This window comes from Mauremys mutica, chromosome 6 (assembly GCF_020497125.1).
Source record: "Mauremys mutica isolate MM-2020 ecotype Southern chromosome 6, ASM2049712v1, whole genome shotgun sequence".
NCBI classification, from domain to species: Eukaryota; Metazoa; Chordata; order Testudines; family Geoemydidae; genus Mauremys; species Mauremys mutica.
Genome location: NC_059077.1, coordinates 68649266 through 68675147, shown reverse-complemented (window position 1 = coordinate 68675147; position 25882 = coordinate 68649266). Strand labels below are relative to the sequence as shown.

General features: G+C 40.1%; 1 long non-coding RNA gene across 1 annotated transcript; it reads right to left on the bottom strand.

Moving 5' to 3' along the window:
• Nucleotides 1-1082: 1082 nt before the first annotated feature.
• Nucleotides 1083-8896, bottom strand: LOC123373049. Its single transcript, XR_006580537.1, has 3 exons — nucleotides 8445-8896; nucleotides 3247-3329; nucleotides 1083-2722 (listed from the first exon to the last, which is right to left on the bottom strand). It is a non-coding gene; the product is annotated as an uncharacterized LOC123373049 (long non-coding RNA).
• Nucleotides 8897-25882: the final 16986 nt, after the last annotated feature.

Below are 25882 nucleotides of genomic sequence, written 5' to 3'. Positions count from 1 at the left end.
ATGCATATGAAAACAGCTAACTACTACAAATTGTTTACTTGATGTTATGGCTGTGACACTGCCAACCAGTGCCAGGTATTTCCAAGTTATGCTGACATGCTGTCCTTAACACACCATTGTGAAATAAACAAGTAAATGAGAAATTAAGGATCAAGGCTTTAATATGGAATGTCCTGGCTTTTGAGAGTTGTCATAGTCATAACATCCTCTGATCAGGAGTTTAATGTCCTCATTTGTTTTGGACATTTTAGCTTTGGGACATTGTTTGTGCTAAGTGTGTAGAAGGTCCTAAAATATAAATTCTTTACTCAGGAGATTCAAGTGATCCATTAGATCTGTCAAGTAAACAGGCAATTTAAAAATATTTACAAAGAGTAAGTTATATAACCACCCTATCAGTTATAATTACCTAAAAATACGTATTGTATAAGTGCATATTGGTGAAACACATTGATTTTCTCTTGATTGTGACCTGAAACCATAAATCAGCCTACATTTGCTTGAAACTCAGCCTGATTTGGGTCACAGTTTGGCCAAAGCTGACAGAAATTATTGTGGACATTGGCTGAGATTTAAGTTGGTTGTAAGCTTAATTACAAATGTTTTGTGGTGTTGGGAGGTTGATTGATTGATTGTGAGGTGGGGATGGTATGAGCAGGAGGATAATAAAGGATGATTCAGATGCCACAAGTGGTGCACATTTTTATCCATGATACCAATAGCACATTGTAACTGCAAGGTGTGATGAGGGTTACCTTTGTCATTGTTCTCCTCTTCCCTCCTGCTTGTCACACACATTGCAGCTGGTTAGATTGAAAGCTCTTTGGCATGGCAGGGACCCTGTCTGTCTTCATATGTGTGTTTGTACAGCACCCAGCACAAAGAGGCTTCAATCCTGACTGGGGTGTCTGAGTACCACAGCATTACAATAATGAATAATAGTGAGGATGGTGTTTCATGTGGCTTCTGTAAGTTGCCAGATCTGAGAGTTAACAAGAAGTTATTGTTACTATGGAAACCGATTTATTTCTTGGTTAGCTCAACATGTCTGTCTCATTCTGTACTTGCATGAGAGCTGTTCTGTGATTTTAATTCCACTACTCTGAGAATCACAAGGAGTGAATTATTCAGCTTGTTTGCAATAGACCCTTGCAGTGAATAGCATGCTTGTCTATCGTAACATACTATATTCATTCAGGTTACAATATTTTCTGACCTAAATGAATATATTTTTTATTCAAACAACATTTTTTCCTTTTCCATTCCCCCTCTTTAGTTGAGCAAAAAATAATTGTATCCCATGTGTCCCGCAAACTCAAGCATGTGGCAACTCCCCCTTTTGGCTGTGTGGTTAGGAATTATTGTCATTATTTAAGAGATGATTCTACTCAGCACCATGTCACACAGGTAAAAACAGTCACTGCCCAGAGGAGCTTATGATGAACTACTTGACAGACACAGTAAGTTGGCACACACTAGGAGATCCAGAAAAGGTGTTAATTTAGAACACTGCTATTTTTATTTCTTTCTTGACTGGCTAGGGCCAACCACCTAATGGAATAAATGAGCCAGTGTTTCTGAACCTTGCCAAGTTGGCAATCCCGCATTTGAACTCCAAAATTTTAGTGCTCCTCTTCTATTTACTATAAAAGTAAGAGTAAAAACATATCAATGATAAGCCTATATAAAACTACCACTACCTTTGACCTCACAAATGTTGAAGGTTTTAGCTACCCTGAAGTTATGCTGGTAATTTTATTTTCTTCAATTTAGAATTGTAACAACATTAAACGTCGTGCAGCTGGTGCTTAATTTGTGCCAGGGCTTGCCAGGGCTGAGCTCTGGCACCTCTAGACTTGGCAGTTGATAAACCCAGCACCTCTGGACTTTCCCCCTGTTATGAAAGTAAAAAAATTGCTTGATACCCAGTTCTTCTTTCAGTACAAATTAATCCCTGCTTGAAGCATCCTTACCTTCAATAGGCTTTTATGACCTCCCTAGAGGTCATGGTCTACCACCTGAGAAACATCGCAGTAAAGAATTTGAATGAAAAGGTGGGAGTGGGAGGTCATTCTATTAGAGGAAACCTGTATTAATTGTAACAGTACAAACTCTCTGAAGAAACTAATAAATTCTTGTTACAAGAAAGCATGAAAGTCTCTTATGACTCATGGTAAGAGAAAATACATATGAATACAGGACTGATGGCTTAACACCAGACCATACAAACAGTACACTTGCTAGCAGCTGGAAAACTAGGGATAAAATGATCCCTTGGGACCTAATTCAACAGCTGTAATAGCAAGGAAACCTATACAAAGCAGCCAAAGCTCCCAAATACTAGCTTGTGTTGCCAAAGCAGAAAGATTTTTGTTTAAATGGTCCTTGATGGTTATCAGATTCAATTTCTAGTATAATCCCATTTAAATTAAGTACAATTTCACAAAATGTAGTTAATTTCCTAGGCTGTGGATCCACTGCCATGTCTTGATGTTGTGTAACTGAGTGCACCTCAATTTACAAAGTTTCCACTGCTAATCTGGCTGTTTCAAGTAGCACAAAAACAAATGTCTGTAGCTGGTAATTTTTCTATAACATTGTTAAAGAAAAAGGAAGAGCACAGAGTTCTCTCAAGGAGATATACATTAGTCCCTTAGTATTTTAGTGATGAAGATCTTTCTTAACAAATAAAACACTTCTTGTTTCAGTTGGTTGAAGTTTCCTGTAGGAGAAAAGAATGATTCAAACATCAATGAGATCTTTGTGAATCATATGACTAAAAAAAGGGTGGTATACTTTTATTTCTAATTTACTAATTTTTTCCCCCTCATTTAACTTAATATTTGTAAAGTGATGTTTACCCATCATTAAAGGCAAAGCCATTTTAAGACTTTAAATCAGTATGCATTCCATTATGATAATAGAATGGCAGTATTGCCAATTCCTCTAATGTGCATGGTTGAAGTTTCATCCAGGAAATTTATCTGGCAGGAGGTTCACAGTATGTAGGGGACTGATTATGTCAAATAAGAACACAATACAGTGCATTTTGACAGATCAGTAACAGGCCCTTAAATATCCTTTTAATATTGTTGGGACAGATGTGATGAAGATGACAACTTTATTGAAGATAAATATCTGACATGAGATTAGAAAGTGTGATCTTATATTGCCAGTTGCATTATACCCAAATCAAAAGCCCATTACAAACTTCAGCAGGGAACTTATTTACACATTCATTGTCACCTTGTTATAGCTATCGCTCTTCAAATATCCTTTTCACATATGAAGGGTTGGAGTCAGTTTTCTCTTGGGGCTCAGTCCAACTCCTATTAAAAATGGTAGGAGTTAGATCAGTCCACTTGCATGATGGGAGAGTCCCAGATGAGAGTCAGATATTGGAACTTACTGGACATAGGCCCACTTGGTTGAGGTCATTGATTCTATTCAGTGACATCCACAAATGTGTTTAAGGAGTAAAGTTCACAAATGTGGTAGCTTTAGGAATTGTGTCTTCAGAGAGCTGCTGGCTCGTAGAAGGTTTTCAAACCCAACTGCTTTTTCTGGAGTTCTGAAAGCAGAGCTATGCTTGTGAATTCCAAGCCTGGCTGCTGCTTTGGAAATCAGAATTCTTGTTCAAAAGTGTAAATGCTTTTTTGATAGAACACGGTATTCCTAGGCTTTTCTATGTCTGCATCCATTTCAGTAACTCACAATTGGAGTCTGTTCCTTTCCAGCTGCTCAAACCATGACAATAGTAATTATCCTCCTTCAGACTACGTCTGCCATGATGCTTACAAAACACTCAACAATGGCTAAGCAGCTGGCATGCTACGACCACTGCTTATTTTAATGATGAGTATCTGCTCTCTGTTGCCTATGCTCCCCCTCTGTTTGTTGCATCCTACTGTTGTCTCATTACTGTAAGCTCTTTGGGGCAAGGACTGTCTTTTTGTTGTGGGTCCACAGTGCCTAGCCAAGAGGGTCACAACCTCTGATGCAAGCCGCTATGGTATAGCTACAGCTGGAAAGGTGGATGGAGACTAATCTACACACTAACCTAAATGAAACATTAAATGGTATGGTCTGTTGTAGCTTGTAAAGAACCCACTCTCTTTGCTCACTTGATTCATTTGAGGAGTTACTTTATTTCTCTTGTCATTTTTATTATGGTCCAATTAAAGTCACTGTAATTAAAGCACATTTGGTTTAATAGATTTCAGAAGCAAGATCAATCTGCATAAAAAAATGGCATGGAAGGGCTCTGATATGGCCCACTCCAACCTTTTGTGGCTGAGGTTTAGAAGCCATGATTTAGCATTTGAAAGGGTCTAGGGGAAAAGTTGAAAAAAATTCTGGAGTTGTTTACAGTGCAACAGGGAAGTTTGTGTGTGCACACGCATGCCTGCACGTGCTTTACAGTAGTGCATTGCCTGCATTACTTTATTTACAACATATAAATCAATTAACTAATCCTAGTTACTCCCTGCTTTGTGTGGTAACTATTAATTGCTCTAAACACAGACTCAAGTGGGTTGAGGAACTGCCCCATAGACTTTACAGTTGGATACGCAAAACGGAGACCACAAAAATCATTTGCCATTTAGAATATTTTGGCCTAAGTCAGTGGTTCTCCACCAGGGATACGCATACCCTTGTGGGTATGCAGAGACCTTCCAGGGGGTACATCAACTCATCTAGATATTTGCCTAATTATACAACAAGCTACATAAAAAGCATTAGCTAAATCAGTACAAACTAAAATTTCATATAGACAATGACTTGTTTATACTTTTCTATATATTATACACTGAAATGTAAGTACAATATTCATATTCCAATTGATTTATTGTATAATTAGAGGATAATAAATGAGAAAAGAAGCCATTTTTCAGTAACAGTGTGCTGTGACACTTTTGTATTGATGTCTGATTTTGTAAGCAAGTAGTTTTTAAGCGAGATGAAACTTAGGGTACACAAGACAAATTAGACTCTTGAAAGGGGTACAGAAGTCTGGAAAGGTTGAGAGCCACTGGCCTAAGTGACCTACCAACAGTGAGTGAGGGACAAAGCCTAGAACAGAACCCTTGAATTCTGGTTTCCATCTGAAAAAAAAAAAAACAAGTTTGTCTCTCCCTGTTTCTCTCTCTTCCTTTGTAGATCATTCCTGAGAATGTTGACTTCAGTTTTGTTCTGTTTTTCTTCAGCTATATATAATATATATTAATCCTTTCATTCCTTTTGGAATCAGCATATTGATGAAGCAACAGCAACCCCTTTTTGATTCAGTATAACCTAACTCATTTGACAAAATGGGTTCATTTTAAAAGCATTTACAGAGGAGCAATATTTTCTTCTAATCCCACTATATACAGCACTCACTGCCTTCTGTACAATTTATTTGTAAGGAAACATCATGATGAATCAGATTGATTCTTCTGTGTAAAATACCATTACATTTATATGCCCTAATAAAATAAAAAATTGCATTTATGAGTTTTCAAAATATATACTCTCCCTAAATTGCTGGATGAAATGAGCTGAATAGCTGAGAGAACTGCTCTCTGTTGGTCTAGTTTTTTTCTGTTGCATAACTGTTCCTGAGACAGATTATATAGTACCTGAGATCCCTAGCAGTGGAGTCACATCAGCACATCCAACTTGGCAGTATGCTGTTACCCTGTCCCTTACAATAAGTCACTGTCATTCTAAGAGCAAAACGTGCCAAAAATTGAAGGTGGACTATGGCCTTTGCTTCACTGCTAAAAAAGGTGCATGCTTTAACCTCGGGGTAACTAACACTCACTCATGAGCTTTAGTTTTACCTTGAGACAAACTTGCTAAGGTCAGCCCCTGAACGAGTTTTAAGGCTGTTTATGCACAATAAACTTGAAGTGCCTGATTTTACCTCAGGATAGCTGATGCATATTGGTTACCCCAAGGTAAAAGTGCAGTGTTTAGCAGTGAAGACAAGTTCTTGTTTGCCAAATATCTCACTCCATGGTGAAAGCTATAATAGGTCAGACAGGGCAAGTAAATGACACTCAGTAGTATAAATATAGTTAGAAGAGGCAAAAGCTACGGTATTATTAACAGAAGGCATATTGACTAAAGCAAAAGCAGCTTTATGGGAGGGGGATTATATCTGAGTTTCTCCTTAAATAAGAACAGCAGTGATTTTTAATCCCATCAAGCACTAAGAGGCTGCTCTTGTGCATGTCTTTGCACAACAATATGGCTAAATCGTAAGTATACAGTAGTGTGCTGTAGGGTGAGGGAGATGCTATACCTTGAGGGCAGAGGCAGACTTTAAGGGAAGTGTACTCAGCAGCAGCACTTACTGCATCTTTTTTGGAAAGGTGTAATATATGCTTTCCCAAGCACCAGAATCCAGGGACACATACAGAAATGGCTTCCGGCACACACCCCATCCCAGCTTGTGCCTAGCACTGAACAAATCCAATCTCCCTCCTAGTGCTCAGAGCACTATGGCAGGTTTAATGAGAAAGAGCAAGCCCTTTTCCTTCTAGCAGAGTCAGAAGGTCACAGGCTACAGACTGAGAAAGTGATTGCATGGTACAGCAGAGGTTTTTGGGGTCAGGTTCTGATCTATGGTGCACCATTTAAGGCAGGAGTAGTTCCACTGACAAGAGTGACCTGCTGTAGAATCTGTAAGTGAAATCAGAACTGCAGTCAGCCTGGCAGAAGTGTCCAGGAAGGCTGGGAACTAGTGACCTAGGCCTAGATCTAGGAAGGGACTTAGGCACTGCAATACTGAGAGTGTCTCAGCACCTAAACTTTTAGGCACCTAGAAAATCATAGGAACAATCCTCCGATCCACAAAGCCTGAGTTATGTGCCTAGGCTCCCTATACAATGAATGGGGAGAAATAGGTGTCTTAGAATGTGATCCACAAAACCCAACACTCTAGGATGGGAGACACCTAAACTAATCAATGGGAGATGCTGATGAGAGGGATGTGTGCTAAGCCCTGCCCCTCCCATGGAGATAAGGGCCTACCTGGGGGCTGTAGGGAAGTGCCTATGCCTCCTGAATGGTCCATGAATGGGAACCAGCTGCCTAGAGTCAGGTTTAGGCTCTTATGGGAATGAGTTAGGTGCCCATCATGCGCCACACAAAAATGGCCAGAGGAGGAGAAGGTGGAGCCCCTCCTATAACTTTGGTTAGGATGTAGGAGACTCTGGTTCAGTCCCCCCTGTCTACCAGAGGCACAGAAGGGAGAGCCCTGTTCAAATCTTATCTCAGGAGAGTGCTGTAATCACTGAGCTATGGGATATTCTGATAATCTTCTGCTGAAGAATTCATCCACAGTGGAATAGTCATTAGCCAGAGGAGGATATGGGGAGAGAGACTCTAGTCCAGTGGTTCGGGTACCCAACTGGGCGGTGGTAGACGCTGGGAGCAGACCCTCTGCTCCAATCACACTCATTATTTATCTGGAGTGCAACAGCTTCCAATGGAGAGTTTGAGGGAGGTCCCCCTCCACCCATCAGAATATCCCATAGCTCAGGTGAGTGTTCTAAGGTGGGTGGGTGGTGCCAGTTTTTAAATGAGGTCTGCTCCACTAGATGTGCTCACTCTCACTCCCCTGAGCCTGCCCAGTAGTGCTAGCTGCCTTCTGGGTAGCTAGTTCTCCTCAAGCTCTGGGGAGTGACTGGGCTGCTTTCCCCTGCAGCTCTTCTTCAGAGCAGGTCCAAATGCAATTTAGACTAATTCCTATCTTCCCCCATTCTGAATTGTTTTGGGGCATAGGTAGGAAATAGGCATCAGGACACCCAGAGGGAAGAGAGCTGCGTACGTGCCCAGAGATGGAAATGCAGGTGCCAAATGAATTTAGGTGCCTACTCCCACTGAACCCAGTTTTGTGGATCACAGTACAGCCAAAACTGGAAGGTAGGCACTTATGTAATTTTGTGGTTATGATGTAATACATTGCAACAAGACATGCAATTGCTTCCAGAGTTTTGAATAGAAATGAAAAGAAAATACTTTTAAAAAAGAGATGAATCTGTGATCATTAACAAGTCTACTAAATACAACTTGGTCCTTCTTGGTTCTTTCATTTGCTAGTGCTTTAATAAAGGTGGTGCTAGATCATCTTATCTTTTAGCATTAAGATAGCTTTTAAGTTAGTTGTTTGGAAGATGGGGGGGGGGAGGAGCAGCTGTAAAATGAACACAGACCCTTTGAAATGGAAATTGCCTAATAAATAGTTATCCATGATAACAGAGGATTTGAAGAAAGTGAGAATACATCAAGGAAATGCTTTTTGAAATGCTGATGCATATGGGCATCCTCTGAAATAGATTTTCATTACTACAGCATGTCAACACATCTTGTGTTAACTTAGCCTACTTTCCTATGCTATTATATGTATATTAAAATAATTAATTTCATGGTGTGAGAGACAGGGTTTGACTCACCGCTGTGGCACCTCCTGCTGGCAGTCCTGGGAATTAGCTTAGTTCACCAGTGCACCCTCTGGTGACATCTCACCACCATCACATCTACTCCAGGAAGTGTGTTGTCCCAAAGAAAACAGCATCCTCTTCAGGACACAACCCTCCAGCTGTGTCACACTCAGTTCTCCCCCCTTTTGTGGGAGAAGAACAGCAGTCCACTATCTAGCCACTTCCTCAGTGGTGATTGACAGGGGGTCCCAGCCCATGGACCCTGTAGATGGCAGCCATGTACTGCAGCCCCTCCAACCCCTCAGTCTACTTCCTGGGCCACTTCCCTGCAGCCCCAGAACCTTTTCTGCCCTTGTCTCAGGGCCTCAGCATGCCAATCATCAGCTGGGAGCTCACTCTCACTCCCCTGAGCCTGCCCAGCAGTGCTAGCTACCCATCTACCTTCAGGATAGCTAGTTCACCTCAAGCTCTAAGGAATGACTGAGATGCTCTCCCCTGTGGCTCTTCTTATATGGGCCTGCCTGGCCCTGATTGGCTGCTCCTCATAGCCCTCTCCAATTGACTGTCTCCCGCCCGCAGCCTCCCTAGGGTCCTCTCTAATTGGTTGCCTGTTGTACAATCTCCCTAGGGTTCCATTAACCCTTTAAGGGCTGGTGTGGGGCTGATGCCCCATCACAGTGTGAATCAACAATCTACATGAATCCCTTTTAGGATTAATAAACTATCCTTTTGCTGACACAGCAGATGTCCTATACAGTCAACAAGGGGGGGCTCTTGCTTCCAGTTGTATCTGAATATTATAAATTATAAGCAGCAATATATGTGATTGCCAAAGTGCCTATAAACTTTCTCAAGGATCAGATTATTCTGGGATTTCAAGGTTTCAAATGCTTATGAATCAATCACTTACTGCACATTTCAGAGCAGGGAGGGGCATTTAGTGGAATTTTCCCCCTGTAAATAATTGCTTTCACTTCATGCCACTATCAGGCATTGATTTTCAGATCACCGCAATGTTTTTCTTCTTTGTATAATAGGTTACAATGGGCTTCATTTCTATTCAGAACAAGTGTCTGCCAACCATAATTAACAAAAAGTGACAAGTTAGCAAGAGGAATGCATTGGTCTTAGACAGTTAAATAAGCCAAGCATGTTTGAGGTTTTTACCCCACGTACTTCTCACCATTTCTCTATCAGATGGCAGCTATTTCTTGGGGATTATTCTCTAAATTTTGTCTAAATGGGGGTAATTTGCACTGATGTAACTACATGACTAGTTGCACAAATGCAGAACTCCTGATACAGACACACTGCACTGGTACAAAATGGAGCTTGTGCTGGTGGAACTTATACCTCATCCCAATATGTTTTGCTCACACTGTAGAAATGCAATAAAAAGGGGGTTTCTTGCAGAGAAAAATGGTCCAGTGGTTAGGGCACTAACTTGATACTTAGGAGATCAAGGTTTGCTTCCCTGCTCTGCCTCAGATTCCTGTGTGACCCTGGGCAATTCACTTAGCCTCATTTTACAGATGGGAAACTGAGGCACAGAGAAGCTAAAAGTACTTCCCTACCTCACAGTGGTCCTAATGCATTAAAAGATTGTGAAGTGTTCCATTACCATGGTAATGTGGGTTAAAGCAGTACTTAGGATGGAGGAATAGCGAATAGTTAATGTATGGATCACATGAGTAAGAGCTGAGGCTTGAGAGTGTGTGGGACAACCTCCACTTGCTAAAAATCTTTCATGATTTCCATGAACTAGAAGGGTGCTTCAAAACCTACGGATTGTTTGCCCAGTGCTGAGCATAAAGGGGCCTGACCTCTAGATGCTACTGTAATAAAAATAAGTCAACGGAAAGACTTCTTAGAGTTGGTCATAAAACAGAATGTCCATTTCCAAATTTGTTTTTGCTCCAAGTTGGAGAAGCTGAAATTATAGGCACAACAGGAATCGCAGATTTAAAAAACAAAATGTTTAGTTTTGAGAAGGTCAAAACATTGCAGTAATGTCAAATATAAAAATAATATTTATAACCATTTAAATGAATATACTATAAAGGAAAAAATGGAATTGATAAAGTTGAAATGAAATATTTTGTGGTTATCAAAATGGAACGAGAGAGACAAAAGAATTCATTTAGCCTTTTTCCTGGACATGGACATGTTGCTCTCCATGCACAGGAAATACTCCACAGACAGTTTCAATAACTGTGCAAGTTTGCTCATGCAGGCAGCCAGACTCTCTGCCCATCTGGATCCAGGCTCTTGGCCCTGCTTCAGCTCCTTCAGGCTACTGACAAGCCAACTCAACCAGTCTCCTGAGTGGGATGGGGGCCTGAGAGTACCGCTGTCCTGCAGCAATTGCCAGCTGTTAGCACAGCCATTGGGATCCATAGGCACCTTGGCACAAAACTTAGAGCAGCTCCAAAACTGAAACCCACACAGTCCCAGATTTGAAGTGATAAAGCCACATTCTTTCCATTCTTATCTGGTCTTGTATTAGACACAGCTCAGCTAGATCAGAGAATGTGGTCCCTGGTGTTTATTCACATATTTAGACTTACTTTTGTAATGCCTAGGTCTATGTGCTTATTACAGCAAAACTCACCAGTATCCCCAGTCACAGGCACACTAGGACTTTCAAGCCACAATCCCACCTCTAAATCAAAAGTCTATGTTAAAGAAATGTGGGTGGTATGTGGGGGTGTTTGATTTGCAGCATCCCTAGAAGACTAACAAATCCAAGTTCCTGCAAGCATATTGCCATAGCAAATTCCAGAATGAAAGGAAAGCAGCCCCCTCCCTTAGAAATAGAGGGGGGTCCCACTTGAGAAACATTGTCAATTACAAGTGCAACAAATTGCCCAAGAGAGAGGCAGTCTCACTGATAATAATCTGGCAAAATGGCTACCCTGACATCATTTCACAATCTAGCTCTACAGTTACATAATTTCTTTAGGCAATGTAAAATATAAGGCCAGACCCTTAGCTGTTGTAACTGAGTGTAGATCCTGTGTGATCTTAGTGATTTACACCAGTTGTTCTTCTGGACCTCTATGTGTGGGAAATGACAAAAAAAAAGTTTGTGTAGTAAATACACTAAACAACAATAAGAAAATATAGTTTAAATGCTTTATACCCTGGAATACAAATGCTACTGGAATGCAGATAATACAGTACAAGTAATTCATAATAAAACTAAACATGGATCACTTCTGAAAACAGTTTAAAAGACTGTGCAGGATATGTAGTCTGATCTCAAACAAAGCATTTTAAGAAAAATCTCAGATCTGACAAAAATTGTTTGCGTCCTGCACCACTGAAGTTGTAACAATATAAAACCTCTGATCTTGAATCAGTGATTTTTGGCTTATTTTGTTTTGTTCAGTTGAATTATATCTTTTGATTTTTAAAAAGAGTTTGATTCAGAATTGATTTTGACTAACACTGTCGTTTTTTACATCCAGACTTTTAGATCCCATCACATGACAAAATGCAAGGCCATTTCATGACAGTATTAAAGTGCTCCCTTTTTACCAATTCCTTCCTAGTGAAAAAGCAACCTGCTTTTCAGATTGAAAAGTAATGACACACTAGTGTAGCTTTGTAGCATTTCAAAGGGGAATGTTCCCACGTAACATCAGCACAATGTCACTAAGTTAATGTAGAATCAAGTCTCTAATTACCACAATAGTCCTAAACAGTAAAAAGCAGGAGCAGAAGAGGAAAGAGGGAGGCCATGCTGGAAGCTAAGGCACTGCTTCAGTCTGCCTCCAAGAGAACATCTCACATTAATAACTAGGACTGTGCAGAGGATGTAAATTTTGTTTTGTGAAAGATTTAAAGATTTCAAAAATTTGACTTCATTCAAAATTGGATGTGGGATTACATCCCAAAAATGTAAAAATTCTCCACAAAGTAAAATTCTGAAACAACTGCTTTGTTTTGATTTCCACTTTTAAAAATTTGTATTATATTATAACATAATAAAATAAAAATTGGAAACAAAAAAAGTCAGCATGAAAACCATTTAAAAAACATCAAAACAGGACATGTCGAGAGTGTCAGAACTTTTTCCCTAGTTTTCTTCTGAAACAAAATTCCAAAGACTTCAGCTCCATTTCACAAAGCATTTGGTTATTGAGAGAACTACATATTCTAGCACAGGGGTAGGCAACCTATGGCACGTGTGCTGAAGGCGGCACGCAAGCTGATTTTCAGTGGCACTCACACTGCCCGGGTCCTTGGCCACAGGTCTGGAGGGCTCTGCATTTTAACTTAATTTTAAATGAAGCTTCTTAAACATTTTAAAAACCTTATTTACTTTACATACAACAATAGTTTAGTTATATATTATAGACTTATATAAAGAGACCTTCTAAAAACATTAAAATGTATTACCAGCATGCGAAACCTTAAATTAGAGTGAATAAATGAAGACTCGGCACACCATTTCTGAAAGGTTGCCGACCCCTGTTCTAGCAGAATGTGTTTCCATCGAAGTTTCTCCTACTAGCTCCATGAATAATGCTTTCCTGTATTACCAATAGTTATATTGTACTTTACATTTTCAAAGCACTGAACAGTCATGAACTAATAAATCCTTACCGCCCTATAAAGAACATAAGGAACACACATGGGAATTTGCCATTTTATAATTTAATTTTAAAAGACAAAGGGCTCCGTTATGGCTTTGCCATAAGCCTAGAGTAAAGGGCAGCACCATAATATGCAGACCAAGGACTTGAATGTAACTCATGGAGTCTCCATCTGTTCACTGGTTCGCTTCTTGCTACAGGTAGGAGGCAGTCTACAGCAGCCTTCTATGTTGGCGGGAACATGGGATGGGGGGCAAAGCCACGGCTCCACTTATTCCTCCCCCCTGATCATGTGGGATGAAATATAGTAGCCTTAAAGAGCTGTTCTCCCCCTGTCCCCATATTGCCATCAGCAATATGAATTCATGCACGAGTCGCCAGAGTCATGGTTGTGCCCAAAGTATATTCAGTTACACTGCATAGAGAGTCATTCTTTAACATTGAAAATAGAGTGCACTGATTCATTTTGAGGAGGCACTTGTGTACTGCCCTCCTTGGTCACCTGTCCAAAGCTTGAAAATGGCCTAAAGATATAAATATTTTTTTTCTAAATTGAAGAATAAATGTTGGTTCTGTATTTACATGTTCTCTCAACTGCTGCTTATGTGTTTCCCTTTGAAATATTTCCCCCCAGAATAACAGAGATGTGCCTGAGCTGTACAAGTTGGATCTGGATCCAGGTTTTAAACACCACAGGGTTTGTGGATGTCTAGATCCAAGATTTTGGTTTGCTACAGGGATGGGGGGTCAGTTACAAATTTTGTATCCAGTTCTGGGTTCAAGTGCATTGGTCTTTGGATTTGGGAACTTGGTTCTCAGCTTAATAAAAGTATCTTTTGGTAGAGATGTTAAAAATGCATAATTGGTTAAAAGGATAAAGCAGATCTGAAGAAACCATTAACTTCAACAGGCTTTTGGTTCTGGCCCTAGAGCTTGACTAAAAGGTTGAACATGGGAATAGAGAAGTAAACTCTCTTCAGCCTCTCTCTCTTCTGTGGTCTTAACTCGCTCCTCCATATTTTCAATGTATTATTTCCAGGCCTTCCTACTTCACTTTTGGGTCACCTGTTTCCCTCTGTATAAACTGGTAATACTGGAAATAATAAGGCCAACTTTAACAAGAGAAACCCTAGTTAGAAAAGGACAGCTCATTAATGAAATTCACAACAAAGGCTGGCCTACAACATGCACAACGGAATGATTCAAGAATGTACCCAAGGTGGATTCCCTGCAGCTTCCACTGAACTTCGATTTCCTTTTATGCTCCATTTTGACACACCCTTCCTAGTCTTTCACAGCATTTTTGTTGTAGTTCCTTTGTTAATTAGGTTGGTTTTTTTAAGTACACATATTACCTTTAATGTATTCCATTCACCAGATTGTGATGCAAGAGAGTAACTGAGCTGGTCAGAAAATGTGGGGGAAAGTCAGAATTTTTCAAGAATTTTCATTTCTGGTTTTTGGTCAAAATTTCGATTCAACCCTTACCCCTCATGGATAGTGAGCAAGGAGACTTGAGGTCCACTACTGTTGAGAATTAACTCTTTCCTATGTGAATGCAACATGAGTGGCATTCAGAGTGGACAAGTCTTTTCTCACTTTGGAAGCAAAGGAAAAGTCAAAAGAAGTGATTCCCAGTCTCATCCTTACAGCCAAATGTCCAGTGATCAGAATAAGCAAATGCAAATACATTGAGTGAAATCCTGTTCTCACTGAAGCCAATGGACATTTTGCAATTGACTTCAGTGAGACCTGGATTTAATCCATTGGTTTTTGTCAATTTATGTTTGATCCATATAGACAAGCTATCACACCTAGCAGTGAATAATAAAATTAAATTCCACTATACACAGATATTTCAAATAGAAAATATTACACCTTATATTTAAGTTCCTTATTGTAGTCTTACCAAAAAAAAAAAAGTTTCTGCTGTTTTCTTTGCTCCTATGGAGTAATTTTCTTTTACTCTAATCTGGAAATCTCTTTCAAATATTCATTTCAATACGTAAAGAAATAATACAATCTTTTTCTCCTTTACTGCTCATCCTTGCCAATGACAGTCCCCCCTCTTCTTACCATCTACTGTAATGTGTTCATTTATTAATATTATTGTAATGATAAGAAAACCAATTAACAATTCTATGACAAAAGAATGAAAGGACTTTGGATGTGATATTGTTCCCCTTTAATTAAATAGATTTCATTTGTACAGCTAAATTACTCTACATGCACAGAGCCCCATTGAAGTCAGTGTGGTTCTATGTGGATGCAGAACCCTCTGTGCAGATAACTTGCAGGATCGGGGCCCTAATTTGAGAATCACATTCCACATTCCTTTACTCCCCAGACCTACTCCACTCTCCTCCACTCTCCTCTTGGATTTTGGAGCCATGTCCTTCTCCTTATCGCCTTACCTCAGAAGCCCCTCTTGACTCAGACTTTTCTGTAGTTAAATAGATTTTTTTATTTTAGGCTCCTTTCCCAAACCTCTTTTCTTCCCTTCAACTGCATCACCCTTCTCCTCCCCTGGCCTCACTTCCTTCACTGCTTCTCTTTTCACTAGCAACGCTAGCTACTCACCACACTTCTGTCATGCTCAATTAGGACTCAGTCCTGCAAGATACTGAGCACTCTGATCCAATCCAGAAAGTCCCTTAAATACATGCTTAATTTTAAGCACATGAATAATCCCATTGAAGTCAGTGTTCTTAAAGTTAATCATGTGTTTCAATGCCTTGCTAGATCAGACCATAGTACTCAACACCTTGGAGGCTCAAGCCCTTCTTGCTCTGATTCCACAAGCACAGTTTTGTTACTGGATTCCAGATGTACTTGAATGAGTTCTTCCATCCCTAATTAACGTAATAAGAAGCTGGACCTTGCCTTTAAAACATCTTAAGCAACCCATTTAGGGCATTACAGATTAGTAACTAAAAACAACTCTTATAATGGACTCTTGGGGTGGTTAATTATTAGGGTGGATGCAATCACAGACATTTTTCCAAGCATCCTCAAATGTGCAGCATGCAAATGAAACCAAGCAGAGTTACTGTTATGTTATGACTTTCAAATAATATACTCCAATGTTCCACCTTATCATGGTGCGTTTGGATAACAGCTTTTCACAAATCAACATCCATTGATTAATCATTTTTCTCTGTCTCTCATTTCCATACAGTTGAATGACTGAGCAATTTTTTTCTTTCTACCAACATCAAAAATATAATCAAAGTCTTCATTAAGCCATGTTATTGTGTAAGAGATTAATTTTCCTTGCCTCCAATATATTTTTTGGTTCAATGAAAAAATAGATTAGCTGATGCATATTTTAGGCAGTTTGATTTAAGATTAAATTACTGCAGTAATAATTATTCAAGATATGCCAGAATATTCAGAACAAATTAGGCAGTTACCTGTGGATATGGCAAAACAGGCAGTCTTATCCCTCTGTAAGTGATTTTAATAAGATAAATCATGTGTATTTTGTGTCTCTATAACTAAACTGGTGAAATCTCTAAAAGGAATATATTCTTTAATAAATGGTCACTATGAAGAAGTCAGGATTTTCCAATAGTTTCCACCAAATGGTATTTGCACTCAATTCCTTACTATTTGCAAAATACTGGTTTTTTTTTAAATTAAATCATTGCCATAGTCATCAGGGCTGCTATTTTAATATATGTCTGATTATAAATGCAGAGGCATCATAGCTCACCCTGAGAGGGGAAAGCACAAAGGATGAAACTTTTCAATAGGTCCATTAAAAAAAAAAAAGTAAGTATGAACTTCAATTTGAAATCAAAGGAGTTACCATGCAGATACAGTTTCTCATTGTCATTTTACACTAAATAGAGGAAATATTAACATAATCAAAACTACTAGTTTAAAACTTCACGTTGTAAGCCTCACACTTTGACTTGCACCAGTGCTGGTGGCCTGTCCCCACACTAGAGACGGCATCATCAACCCTAAGCAGTAGTCCAGATCATCTGAAGCTCCACTAGCAATTCTCTACAGAGGGGGCTTGGGGTGCCACAAAAAGGGCAGCTTGACCCCGTGTCCTTCCTGATAAGAGTTGTGTTGAAGTTGCTGCACAGCCTCAGTGTATTGGTTTGTAAGCGAAATCTAGGGTCCAATCAGATGAAGGCGTTTATAATCTTCACCAATTTGTTCATCTTGGTCACCATGACAATACTGAACAATGAACAGTTACCTGCTGTTATACAGTACTAAAAGTGTAACACAGGCCAGACTCTACTGTAATCAAGATATCATACAGTTTCTTCGTACGCTGCTTTTGAAATGAATGTTAAGTAATAAATAAACGCAATCACTTTCAAATCTGACTTTTAGGGGCAATTTGCACACTCTCCAAAGGCTAGGGATTCCACCAGGGAGGACAGATTTATACTCTGTTGGGGCTCTCTTAGAGCCTCACCAGTCAAAGTTGCTGGGGAATGAACTCAATCAATGCATCTCCCAGGTATCCTGGTTCACTCTACATCCAGCCAGCTCTACCGACTTTCTGCATTGCACCAGGTGGCTCTTGATCGGGAATGGAGAGCATCCAAGCCCACCCTGACATTCTGCCCAAGCAGGCATTATGCCACTGAGGGTCCCTAGACCGTGTTTTGGGGGTGGAAGTAAGCCCTTAAGGAGACCTGTTTTTATTGAATGTTAAGTTTATTCAGTTTGTTAACTATAGTGACTAGATATAACAGAAGTTTTAAAATTTTATTGTTTGCTTAAAATGTTTGAACTATGTCACTTCGACAGAAGGTTTATACAGGATTTATGAAATGCACTTCAGTGTGCTGTATGTCCCTATGTTACATATACAGTGTCATGAAAGGGATTGAAAAATATAGGCAAAGTATTTTGGTATCTCTCCAAGTATAAAACAGTCTTACCTCAGATTGATGCATACACGACTCTCCACTCATGTGCATGTTGCTGTGACAGTCCTGAGGCTGTGCAAAGAAAGTCTGTGTACTGCATTTTCACAGTGGATGCATAAGCAATATTGAGTTAATTATTGATGTTATTAATAAGGCTCCATGTTTGTCACAGAGGTCGTGGAAGTCATGGATTCCGAGACTTCCTGCGACCTCTGTGACTTCTGCAGCAGCTGTGGTGTGGCTGACCCTTGGGGACAGCCACACCAGGACACTTCTGGAGCAGCTCTGTAGCCAGCTGCTCGGGGGGCCTCGCAGCCAGCCGAACCAGATGCTGCTCTGGTAGCCCCGGGCAGCGGCCGATGCGGCTGGCCCCAGGGAACTGCCTGAGCAGCAGTCCTGGGGGAGGAGGGAGCAGTCACAGCTCAAGGGCTCCTGGCAGTGATCCCGGGGCGGCCAGAACAGTGGCTGGCCCCAGGGCTCCCCCAAGCAATCTCAGGGCAGTGGAAGCCATCGCTGGTTGCCTGAGGCTTCCCCCCCCACCAGCAGCCAGAGCAGCCTCTGCCCCTCCAGGGCTTCCCCCCACCACAACCACAGCTGGAGTGGCAGCAGGCCCCCCGAAACTTTTTTCTGCAGCTGGTGCCGCAGGCCCCCAAGGTTCCCCCCGCACAGCTGGTGTCATAAGCTCCCTTCCTCTACAGCACCCCCCCCCCAGCACCTCCCCGCTAAGATTCAATCAGAGGTATTTATGGTATAAGTCAGGTATCAGCAACATTTGGCACACAGCCTGCCAGGGTAAGCCCCCTGGCGAGCCGGACCGGTTTGTTTACCTGCTGCATCCGCAGGTTCAGCCAATCGCAGCTTCCACTGGCTGCGGTTCGCCACTCCAGGCCAATGGGGGCTGCGGGAAGTGGCGCGGGCCGAGGGATGTGCTGGCCGTTGCTTCCTGCAGCCCCCATTGGCCTGGAGCGGTGAACCGTGGCCAGTGGGAGCCACGATCGGCCAAACCTGCGGACACGGCAGGTAAACAAACCAGCCCAGCCCTCCAGGGGGCTTACCCTGGCGTGCCGCATGCCACAGGTTGCCAATCCCTGGTATAAGTCATGGGCTGTGATTTATTTATTTTTTGCTCATGACCTGTTCATGATTTTTACTAAAAATACCTGAGATTAAATCTTACCCTTAGTTATTAATACAACAGGTGGTCAATAAATGAAATATAAGCTAGGTGCAATGTGCCCTGCTCAGATTTGCATCATTGTGGTTTCATTAATGAGAACCCTAATGTTTTCAAAACCTGTGCCATATGTCCTGAAACACATACTAATTAAGAAGTATTTGCTGGTGACAGATTCTTTCTGCTGAAAATAAAACAGAGTGGATAGATATTTTGAAGAAAGATCTCAATAGTCCATATGATAAAGGAAAGTAATCCAAGGATTAGTCTCAGAAAATCTGTTTTGCTTATCCCACATTAAGAACTGATACGTGCAGTTAGTTCTTTTGATGAAATTACAGCATTACCAAAACAATTTCTCAGAAGTCCTGTCTAATATATTTGTTTTATTGGAAAGTTACTGCAACTGCATTTTATTTTAAACCTCGAGCAACAAATGAATTCTTACCAAACTTCTGAACAAAGTGTGTAAAATTAAAACTGATATGTACCAGTCATCTTCTGGTGACCTTCTCTCACCTTCATTCAGTAAGCTTTACCAATATGAAACTGATATGCCATAATAGTTGATCTTGAAAAATTGATTCATTTTAGTATCAATTTTTTAAAATTTCTTCAGGAAGTCTCTTCCATTCAAAATGAGGAATGTTCTTAAAGTGAAAAATTAAGTCTGCATTAATACACCAGAAGAGCTAAAAGAAGCCAAGTCATTTGTATAAATAAGAACACGTATCTTTTAGACTGCATGCTCTTTGGGGCAGGAACTGTTTGGCTCAGTGCCTAACATTTATTGGTTGCTACCACAAAGGAAAGACCATTGAACCAGTATCTTCTCTCCTGGCTTCAATGAACAAGAGTTTCAACACTGGCTAGTATTCTGTCCATTTAGTTGAGCCTGATCAACAGGCAAAAGAGGATCTCTCTAAGTAGATTGGATACCCTGGCATTATGTTGTGAAATAAGCTGAAGTGTTCTTGGTGCTTCTTGTTACAAATCAACACAATTCAATGAAGTCATAAGGGAACTTTTGATGCTGGTTTGAGGCAGGCCTCTGGCTGTCACAGGTCATGCTGGCAGGGTGTAGGAGTGCCACAGAAGTAATCCTCACTCTCTGGAGAAGATGAGAGAATGCCAGATAGTACCTGGGTAGCTTCCCTTTAATGGTCCACTTTGCCTGACATTACTGAGGTGGAAGAAACCTCTTCACCATGAAGTTAACTTCTTCAAGAACATGAGGCTTAGTGGAGGGAAATTCAGCATGAATAAAAATTTAGTGGAGCAGGCGCAGCATAAGTAAAAGCTTCTTTACTGTACTAAGACTGGCCATTCATTATTACCCTACCTCAAGCAGAAGCAAAGCCTCCTTACTAGTTAGCAAATTTGTTAGCTGAGTCAAGATGCTAATTACTGAGTCCCCTCATACAAAATAGTGTTTGGTTGAAGATGCGGACACAGCTGTTATGTCTCTTTTTTGCCCTTTGTTTCTATAATATGATAATTAGCATTTTATTTAATAAGTCTAGCAGGTGCTCTTAGCGTACTGGGCACACAGTTTTGGAGTTCTGAATTCAAAGAAGGATTTGGGGGATGTTACAGAAAAGTCATTGATGCCATCAGCCTAACACACAGCTGAATTTTTTAAAAATAAGTATTTTACACTAGCACATGGACAAACTAGAAAACAAGTTGGTGATGTTACTGCACTCTTTAAAGGCATTTGTCATCCCCCAAAAGGATAGTTTTATGCAACAGTGGTCAATGCATCACAGGAATGATATTATTGTTTTGGCAAGGATGCAATAAAAGGAATAGAAAGAGGATATCAGGACTGAAGAATAAGTCAGTCCTACGTGAGCCAGAGTGCCAAGAGTGAAAGTCATAGAGCTGCCAGGTACCAGCCTTTGTGAAGTTTCAGTTTTCTTCCCTCCCTTCTTCCTTTTCAGTCTGTTTTACCTTCCCCTCCAGTTTGTTTCCCTTTTCCTCCCTTTCAGTTTGACTTATTCCTCCCACTTCTGTCTCCAACACAGGACTCTCCTTTGAAATGTCTGAAATTCTATTCAGGGAATGTGCTAACCGAAATGGCATCATGTGCTGTTATGAGGACACAGATATACCATCTCTTAACAAAGAAAAGTTAAAGGAATTAGTCTTGTGCACCTTGGAAAAGAAGAATTTGATGTGACCTAATAGAGATCTGGAAAATGAAAAAGGGACTTAGTCAATAATGTGTTGGTAAAATGAGTACAGAGATCAGGGGAAGGTGTCAAAATCTATGGGACAAAGTGAAAATTAAGAAACTAGAAATAAGCAGGAGATACAGGAGGTCACTCAAGGGCAATATACATAGGGAATCATTTACCAGTAAGGTAACTGATATAAAGAAAGATGATGGGTTCAAACTGAGACACCTAGCATGAAATTTGGGATCCACTGACATTGATGGGAGTTTTACCATTGAATTCAGAATGGCCCAGATTTCATCCTTAGGGCCTGAAATTGCTCTCATGGTACAGCAATGTCAATCAAGAGAAACTATCAAAATCAATGGAATTCCAGCAGTGCAGAACCAGCATGAGAGTGGGATCAGGCTTCTAGTTTGCCTTACACCAACAGTAAAAAAGGTCTGGTGGTCCCAGTGGTAGTACTCAATTGAACCAGTACTCAATGGATATTTAGTAGCTTGGGGGCCGGGGGGTGTACGCACACACAGCAGTTATTGAAAAATTATGTAAGATCTAAATTATATAATTTCCATTTTAGAAAAAGACAGCAGATATAGTATCCAGGGCTCTCAGCACCTTGCAATAACCATAGGAATAAATAATAACTACTTAGCTCTCATACGACACTTTTCATTCATAGTTCTTACTTTCCTTTGTAAAGTGCTTTGAGAATAATTGAATGAGGAAGATTGAACACACAGCACAGAGAGGTTAAGTGACTTGCCCAAGGTCACACAGCAAAGCCGGGGCTTAGCTAGGAATAAAATTGATAGGAATAGTATTCTGATTCCCAATCCATTCCCTATTAACTGGACCTCATTGCCTCCCAAATGTACAACTCCCATTGTGCTCAGTGGGAGCTGAAGCAGGTCCACCTGTGTTTGTCAGTCAGATTCTATTCATACATGTTTATATAACACTCATCACCATCACCAAGGTTCAGAAAGAAGAAAACTGCTAACCAGGGTCCCAATACTGCAATGGATTAGTGCCCATGTGCAGCCCCAACAACTTCAGTGGGGCCAGCCACATGCACGTCAGTATGCCCATGAGCAATCAATTGTAGGATCAGGGCTTAAGAGCCCAATCCATTGACATTAATGAGATTTTAACTCTAGATTAAAAGGTATGCTATGTACTTTAGTTCTATAGTGAGATGTTCATTTGGGTAGAATGCAAGGACATTTCCCCCTGTGGAATTATAGAATATGGTATGCATGGACTTGACTGGCAACCTTAGGCCTCAGTCAATTTCTGTCATTCTTCCCAATTATGGATGCAAAGATGCAAATGGGGGAATCAGTTTTCACTGATGCAAGTCGGTTCACATTTGCTCCAAGCTGTATACAACATTCATTTTCTTTTCTTTTTTTATTAAGATCACTATTTGATGATGACACAAATGATTTAGGGTTTTTTGTTTGTTTGTGGGGGAAGTGGCAGCAACATGTCTAGTGGCAAGAGGTAGAGAAGCAGGGTCATGAGAAAGAGCTGAAATGGTATGTTATTTTAGTACTTCTGTCTCATGAATATATAGCTGTGTTTCAGCATTTTTTAGGTTACTGACTAAATAATATGATGTACTGTTGCCTCATTAGTGTAGTGTTCTACAATATACATGAAAAGTATGTAAGATTGGTCAGAATCACATACATTTTCTATTAATGAGTTATTAAATATTTTAATCAACTTCTCACAAGGGAATCACATGGTACTAATACCAAAGAATCATCTGTAGAGCAATAAAATTACATAAAAGATTTACCTATATAGTTGTTGATCATATAATGATTATAGAAATAATATGGTTACACCGATTAAAGAGATTGTAGGATACCAGTGAGAAATAAAAACAATTACATATGTCTTCACATACGATTATATGTACATAAACACACTATCAGGAGAGTGATCTTTGATGAATGAAACTGATGCATTTCCAGCAGACTAATAAATACAAATATAACGTGAAAGCTTTTGATCCTGTTTGAATCCCCAGGCAATAGGCTGCCTTTGATTTGAAATTGAAATGTATGAAGGGTCATAGGAAAGTGACAATCTAGAATGAAAGCCCAGATCTGGTTTCATGTAAAGTTTTTACTGTGACTACAAGATGTGTAAGTGCAAAGCCCAAAATCAAAGAAGAGAATGTTACTGGAGTTTATGTTAATAAGCTGGAAAGAGCCAAGATCAACAGTGATAAAAGTCTTTTATGAGCAGATGATCTGCACTATAAAATGTAATGAAATGCACACCTGCCCTGCATTTTGTAAGTAAGCCAAGATAATGAATAGTCTTTTTTTTAAATTGTATAATGTATTTTGAATTTAGAGTAATAAAAAAATATTTATCTCCTAGCTATTTTCCACAGAGAAAACAACTGTGTTTTATTTTCTACAAAACAGTTACTAATGTAGGTGACTTTTCAGTCTTCATCAATAAAACAAAAAATAAGAGTCTTCTAAGATTGCTGTCTTTTCTGATTTGAACTGCATATTATTTACACAGAAGAATGTTAGATTAAAGGATAATTTTTTTCTGTCTGCTTGGTTGTATTTTCTCATAGTCAAAGACCTAACCTGCATAGCATAACTTGGACATACTCTTCAGGAGATAATAAAAACTGCCTTTTAAAGCTTCATGTCTTTGAATCATTTACTTGTGATGGCAATAATCTCCTAAATCTAAGTATCCCAGGTAAAAAAGTTACAATATAAATGCACTGTATTAATTATTTGGAACTTAAACTAATGAATTTCTGACACAAAGTGTTCTCCTGATCCCATAACTCAAAACTGCCAGCCTTATTTATGTTGAACAGTGCCCCACTAGGCAAGCAGTCCCACTGATTTCAATTAGACTTCTTGCAAGCTAAGGTATTACTTGGTGTGTGAAAGGGTGGCAGAATCAGGCCCATAATAATTACTATTGCAAAGTAAGCCTGCCAACACACTTAAGAAATAAAGACTTGGAAAAAGAAAGGGACACATTCCTTGTACAAGATACAGAGATTCACATTGTCATAGAAAGCAAATACAAATTGAATGAATTTCAAATAGTTGTTGGTCAGAGAAGTTTTAAGAAAACAATTGCACTAGAGCCATAACCTATAGAGAGTAATACAATGAAAATGATGTAGGCTCAGTTCTCTCCTGTTAAAAGTGCCTTGTTCAATGACTTTGCAGCTGGTAAGGAAGCCTGATTGGCAATGGGTATATTTTCATATTCAGATAAAGATACTTTGAGCTTACCTGTTCTCTCTCTTTCTCCTGATTCAACGGTATACTCTTCTGACAGCTTTGTTTTTCAGTTTGGGCTCAGCCCAAAGGTTGCTATCCCCAGATTCTGGTGGCTAATTGCAGACTGCAATCTCATCTGCCATACACTGCCTTCTTATTTGTCAATTCAAAAGCTTCTTTATAGGAGTGAGTAGGAGAGGGGCAAAAAACTGCAGGTTCACTTCAGTCATTCCTGATCTCCAGCTGAGACTTTATGCTGTGCATTCAAGTTGTAGAGCTTTTCTCTTTTCTTTTTTGTGTGGTGGGGCAGGGAGCAGAGAGGCGGCTGAAGAAAAACAGCTACACCACTGCAGGTGAGAGAGAAAATGACCCTTCACAAACAAGGCTTATTAGAAGTTCAAAAAGAAGTGTTAATAAAGCCTCCAAAGATATAAGTACCTTCTAGTGCTCAGAGAGGGGAAAAAAGGAACTTCTGTACTTACAAAAGAGATACATCTGACAGGAAGGCGGATTACTGAAGAGGAGGGGACAGGCTATAGAAATGTTTGCATGACTGACAGCCCTGACTACCATTTTTCCTTTTGTCGTGCAGTCTTCCTCCTGCATGGGGCACGCAGACAGACACACATTACTACAAAATAGCACTCAGCCAGTTTCAGTCATCACACCCTCAAAGATGAGGTCTGTTTGGCTTACAACCCAGCTCCACCAAATGTGCATTACTAGTACAGTTTTGCTATGCAGCCTGCTGTCATATTTGAGGATTACTATGATGTCGTCTATTTGATAGGACAGGGAATGACAACCTGAGTTTTCATAGGATTTCAATTTCCATAAAAGAATAGTTTATTTAAATACTTTCCTGCTTTTCTCCCTCATTTGGGGCACAGTCCTGCATCTTTGTCCTTTCATTAACTGATGAACTACTAGAATATGATAGTAAAGAGATGTAAGGTGAAACTATTTGCCAAGGGCCAGATTCTGCCATCCTTATTCACTCTGAGAAGTACCTTACTCTGTAAGTGTTTCCATTGATTTCAGTGGGCCTACTTAACAGCTAATGGGACTTCCTGCAGAGTAAGCCGAGTAAGGGAGACAGAATCTGGTTCTAAAGGTTTATTTAGTGCTGGAGGAAAATGTCAGCTTGAGACTGGAGATTGTTCATGCACAGAACAGATAACGCAGCAGCAGTCAAACTTTCACTCACCAGCTATCTGCATATCTCAAGCCTGACTTGGTGGATGACATCTGCAGAAGAAAGGACAGTTCTGTCTCAACATGCATTCAGTCTGTGACCTCCCTGCTGAGACTAAAAA